Raw genomic sequence first — 6,689 nt, 5'->3', positions numbered from 1 at the left:
AGAGAATTAATCATAAAAAATTAACGGTGAATTAATATTCTAATATTAAAATTTAAATAATATTTATTTAATCTGTTTTCCTAATCTTATATAAATATGACATTAAAAGTTTATAGAAAGAACACATGTATTATATATACATGCATATATGTGTGCGTGCGCGCAAAAATATTATAAATATATATATATATATATATATATACATATATATATAATATAATTGCACACACATATGTAATGTATATAAAATATATAAATAATTTTATATATGTATAATTTAAAATGATTAATCAAATATATTTTAAATATTGTATTTGAATATTTTTGAAAGTTGATACATGATGAAAATGTATAAGAATAAATAACACAATGTATCTAGATACGTTTTTATTATATATAACAAAATAGTATTTCTTTTAAATACGATGGTTTATTTATTTATTCCATGATTAATCAAAAATATGTAGAAATTTTAATGTTATATAGGGTGTCCCAAACTTTTTTGCCAAAAAGAATTTGAACGTTCTTAGGATATCGGCACATTTCATATTAAGCTATTATTAATATCTCTTATTTGTTGAACTATTGTTTTCATGTATTGTGTATATCTGCAGTATGTTGTATGTAATAACCTTTTTATTAATTCATATTGCAAATAATTTCCGTACTATGAAGATATATTGAACCTGGAATATTGCGTTTTAATGCGACCCGGGCACGTCTAGTTTTTTCGTCACTATAATCCAGTTGACTATTTTAATCACTTTTAATCTATTTTATGTGTCTTGCCTTTTTAAATACTTGGCGAATTGCATTTTGTCGTATTGTTAATTTATTAAAAGGAATGTATTCAATATCTTTTTTTATGCATATTTGGCGTAAATTTTTTCTTTTTTAAAGAGGTTTTGTTAAGAATATATATTACTCATAATGTTCTATAACAATATTCTTCAAATCAAGCTATTAATAGCAATATGACTTTATTTAGTTATATTTATTAAATATTAAATACATGATGATATAATAGATGAGAGAGAGAGAATAATGTAGAGTAAGATAAGTATATAAATAATATTATTAATATTATATTATTTAAATATGTAATTAAGAGATATTTTTTAAGGTATAAAGTAACAATAATATTAATTAACAAAATAAAACAATAATAATAATAAGTTCATCATTTAATACAAGAACGACTACATAATACAAAAAAATTATCAATAACATAATTAATTACATGTAAATGAAGCAAGATTAAAGATTCAGAAAATACAGACATAAGTAAAAATGTAATGAATACTATTTGTTACATGGGATTAAAAAGATTAGCAAAATTAACATAAAAGAATATTCAAAATTACTGATATATATTTGGTAGCAATAGTATTAACTTATGTTACTTTTAGCTGGTTTGAGTCATAGAGAAATTTATATACGATAGTTACTTAAACAAAATTAAGGAATATTTATATAGTAAAAATGATCTATATTACCGTGAATTTCTGACACTCGTCTCCGTATCTTCCATTCAATTCTCGAAAATTGCTTTTTATTCTTTTTTCCTCTTTCAAAAAAATTCTAATTGAAATACAAATTCGCAAGTTATTTTTTCAATTCTTCATCTGTTATAAATAACAACTAAAGTTGATAAATTTAAAGAATATTCCGGTTTCAAGATCGTAATATAAATAGCGCAATACGAAATCTCCCTCCTTCCTATTCCTATGATCATACGAGGTCGAAATCTCCATTCATCTCGGTGCCAAATATTTCGTACGCACTCATGCACTAATAAATAAGGTTTTCATTAATAATATGCGACTGGGTAAACAATTAAAAACGATGGATTATATTCTTTACTTAAACAAAATTAAGGAATATTTATATAGTAAAAATGATCTATATTACCGTGAATTTCTGACACTCGTCTCCGTATCTTCCATTCAATTCTCGAAAATTGCTTTTTATCTAATAATAAATTATCTGTTACATCTTTTAGGTCATAAAGAAAATGAACCAATCAAAGTCCTTTATTTCCTTCCCTTTCATGAAATAAAGGACTCTGGTTGGATTTTCTTATGCTGGGTAAACAATTAAAAACGATGGATTATATTCATGATCTCGATGACTGAGCAGGGAAAATTCCTAAAGTTGATCGATTTTACTTACAGGATAATAATGGAGATCCAAAGAATCTAATATACATTGCGAGCGCTACGAGCGAAATGGTGTGAAATGCATTTGCATATTTAGTCTAGTTTCTGTTCCTCCACTAAAAACTGCATTAGGGGCTCCGCACAATAAATGGATCAGGGAACAGAAAACATAGAATAAGAATTTCAACCTATCAGAAACTGTATATTTCGCCACATACATGATTCCTGATAGTTTGAAATTCTTATTGTCTGTTGTGTTTCCTGTTCCTTTTTTCCAAATTCTGCGAAGCTCCTTAGAACTCCCTTTCTCGCTTTCAATAAATACAAAATATACAACTATCTCACTTTAAGTTCTAAAAGTGTACACTAGTTCAGCTATAGAAAAGAGACCTATTGAAACATATGATGAGTAGAGTGGATTCCAGCTAATAACGGCAAATTTCAGAAAAATTATAGTAAAAATGATCTATATTACCGTGAATTTCTGACACTCGTCTCCGTATCTTCCATTCAATTCTCGAAAATTGCTTTTTATCTAATAATAAATTATCTGTTACATCTTTTAGGTCATAAAGAAAATGAACCAATCAAAGTCCTTTATTTCCTTCCTTTTCATGAAATAAAGGACTCTGGTTGGATTTTCTTATGCCTTATATGCGTTATGCTTTATATAGGATTCTGTGTTCTCGGCTTTAGTCTTTATCAGTTTTCAAATCATCAATATTTATATTCAAACTAAATTCTCATGTTACTCTTCGACCTTTGTCGAACATATCTCTATGATATAGACATTGTCACGTTTAGTAATACCCACTCTAAGATACTGTGCAGACGTGATGGCACTTCCAAGGAATAGGACAAGTAGTTGGATACGGCAATATTACGGCAATTCTTTAGGAAATGGCAAAATCCAATGCAAGATTTGTTCTTACATTACGTGCAACACATTAATTTTAAAAGTACACTTGTATCGTGTTCATAAAATATTTCATGATGAAGACATGGATTGCAGAAACGGTCCGATATGGCGTTATTTCACACAAGAAGAAGGATACGCTTTTAAATGTACGATTTGTGATACATCTCTTTTGACCGGATATTTGGTACCTGAATTAAAGAAGCATCTGAAACGTAAACATCCACAAATAATAGAAGAAATACATGAAGAATTTAAACATTCTTGGATATCGGCACATTTCATATACAACACATCAGATAAGCTAGAATGTAAGATTTGTTGTTACAAGTTTAATGTATTGAAAAATGATATAGATGATTTAGCGTACCATTTGGTCAACCATGGCTTAAACAAGAAAACTGAAAAAAATACTGTCAAAAATAACATACAAAAAGACAGGAAAAATAAAATTTGGATATGGCAACATTATAATAAATTGCAGAATCATAGGGCAGAATGTAATATTTGCCATAACAATTATGTTGCCGAACATCGTGCATTAAAAGCACATTTATTTTATATTCATCAAATAGGTCTTGATGAAGAAATAAACAAACAAAATAACCATAGAGGCTTCATAGGGCAATATTTCAAAAACAAAGGAAGATACAATTCACGATGTAAAGTTTGTAACACTTCCATTAGTTATGCATTTAACGTAACCAATTTAAAGAGACATATGAAACATAAACATCCACAAATAATCGAGAAAATACGAAACAAATTTAAACGTTCGTGGGTATCGAAAAATTTTACATTGAATACATCAAATGACACCATACAATGCAAGATTTGCTGTAAGAAGTTTGACATACTTAAACATAAAGTAGGTGATTTAGCAAACCACTTGTCCAAACATGGCATAAATAAAAAAACTAAAAAAAATACTGGAGGAATTGACATAAATACGAATCAATCGGAAGAAAACGAGTAACTTCTCATCAAAGTGATAGACATATTCGCATTTGAAAAAACGAAAAGAAATGACGACGGTAAATATTACAAATCCTTATGTTTTATCTTCTTTTAGTCGCTCTTTTAATATGTCTCGTATAACTCGAACACATAAGAAATCAAATATTTAGTGTTTATTTGTTTATCATAAGAATTATAAAAATTTGACCCTGATATATATTTAAAACGTGTGATTTATACATTTTATTAATCTTTCAATTAAGTAATTCCATTTAGTCAATAACAAGATCACATGATACAAATTTACTATAATATACTTAGTACTTAAATATTTAACAATTGATGGCTGTTCAGGCAATTCATCTGTTGGAATAATTTTTTAGTCAAGCATTTTTTATTTCCAATAATTTGATACTAAACATTCAATTTTTTAATATTTTAATAATAAGAATTCCAGCTTCTTGATACGATTATAAAATAATGTGCTTGAGTGAGAAATTTTACTTTGTAATTCTATAATTACTATTCATCAAATAGGTCTTGATGAAGAAATAAACAAACAAAATAACCATAGAGGCTTCATAGGGCAATATTTCAAAAACGAAGGAAGATACATTTCACGATGTAAAGTTTGTAACACTTCCATTAGTTATGCATTTAACGTAACCAATTTAAAGAGACATATGAAACATAAACATCCACAAATAATCGAGAAAATACGAAACAAATTTAAACGTTCGTGGGTATCGAAAAATTTTACATTGAATACATCAAATGACACCATACAATGCAAGATTTGCTGTAAGAAGTTTGACATACTTAAACATAAAGTAGGTGATTTAGCAAACCACTTGTCCAAACATGGCATAAATAAAAAAACTAAAAAAAATACTGGAGGAATTGACATAAATACGAATCAATCGGAAGAAAACGAGTAACTTCTCATCAAAGTGATAGACATATTCGCATTTGAAAAAACGAAAAAAAATGACGACGGTAAATATTACAAATCCTTATGTTTTATCTTCTTTTAGTCGCTCTTTTAACATGCACTCATATAACTCGAACACATAAGAAATCAAATATTTAGTGTTTATTTGTTTATCATAAGAATTATAAAAATTTGACCCTGATATATATTTAAAACGTGTGATTTATACATTTTATTAATCTTTCAATTAAGTAATTCCATTTAGTCAATAACAAGATCACATGATACAAATTTACTATAATATACTTAAGTACTTAAATATTTAACAACTGATGGCTGTTCAGGCAATTCATCTGTTGGAATAATTTTTAGTCAAGCATATTTTATTTCCAATAACTTGATACTAAACATTAAATTTTTAATATTTAAATAATAAGAATTCCAGCTTCTTGATACGATTATAAAATAATGTGCTTGAGTGAGAAATTTAACTTTGTAGTACTATAATCACAATTATATATTCTAACTTTTTAATCTGCTATTTATTTCGTTTATATTTGCAGATTCAACTTTGAATAGGACAGTAGAGATTCCAATCTTTGAAAGTAATATGTGAAGAAGCATCAGAGCAGTTTCAATTGATTGTCAACTGAAACTATCGAATGAACTGCCACGTTTGACGAATTAAATATCAACTTTCCAATAAGCGTACCGTTTTTTATTTTTTATTTTATTTGATTATTATGTATATCATAAATATTTGATTTTTTTCTATATATTCGTTTTTTACACATTTGATATAATGTTTGTATTAGGACTATAAACATCAAAATATTGTGATACTGAAATCATTCGAAATAATTATTGTTACTCAAAAATATTCGAATTATGATGAATTCAAATATTAATGTGCAAAGAACAAAATTAAAAAATTTTTTAATTTAAACCTGTGCTATTAACTTCGAGAATAGAAAATGAATTGTAAAATATAATATGTCGTAATTTAAGAATAGTTGAGAGAATTAATCATAAAAAATTTTTTTTTTCTTTTTTCGCGAAAGCTCTTTCGAGTTCTCTGCACGAACGGTGCGGTGAAGAACCAGAAGAACGTCACGCGTGCTCCTCGATCACTTCGTCCCCGCACTCGGCAAAATTCGGCTGACCGAATTTTATCCGACGAAAATAGCAGCGCGGCTCGCTGATTGCGAGAAGAGCGCGCGACACGGAAAGGGTGACGCGAGATGTTTTGGGGGGCACAGCTGATCTCCATAAACAAAGGCACATTCCGCATCTCTCCGCGTACCTTCGTGCCGCAATTACCACGATCCACGAGCGATGCCCGGATCACGACGAATCTCTCAACTCGTGACGCTCAATCCCGCCTGCAGGCTACGCACGATTGCCTGCTCGCATATCGGCCGCCGTCCGCGTGATTATTCACTGGCGATTTAGACATCGGGACGTTTAGAACCGCACATCTGTCTCTCTGCGTTTCACCATCTTTCCTGAGCCTCGGCCAGTCTCGGTTTCTTCCGTGGAAAGATAATGCAGTTGTCGGCTGGTGGCGACGTCGAGAGAATCGTCGGACGTTACAGTAAACGAACTGAAAACAAATGCGATAATTATCGATAGTCGACGATGTAGACGTATACAATTTGCACTTTACAGGTACTCCACTACTGTTGTAGGCCGGTATATTCTGCATTCGATTTTTGTACTTAAGGGG

The 6,689-nt window shown here is 29.3% G+C and overlaps 1 protein-coding gene across 1 annotated transcript in view; it reads right to left on the bottom strand.

Annotated features, from left to right (window-relative positions):
• Atg9 (autophagy-related protein 9) overlaps positions 1–6,493 on the bottom strand; it is a 17,334-nt gene extending 10,841 nt beyond the window's left edge. Inside the window, exon 1 of the mRNA XM_018518052.1 lies at positions 6,267–6,493. The gene's annotated coding sequence lies outside the window, so the exon portion shown is untranslated. The remainder of the gene's footprint in view (positions 1–6,266) is intronic.
• Between the last annotated feature and the right edge of the window lie 196 nt (positions 6,494–6,689).

This window comes from Trachymyrmex cornetzi, unplaced genomic scaffold (genome assembly GCF_001594075.2).
Source record: "Trachymyrmex cornetzi isolate Tcor2-1 unplaced genomic scaffold, Tcor1.1 scaffold73, whole genome shotgun sequence".
Taxonomy (NCBI): Eukaryota; Metazoa; Arthropoda; class Insecta; order Hymenoptera; family Formicidae; genus Trachymyrmex; species Trachymyrmex cornetzi.
The sequence above is the reverse complement of the archived record's forward strand: the minus strand, read 5'-3'. Positions and strand labels throughout refer to the sequence as shown.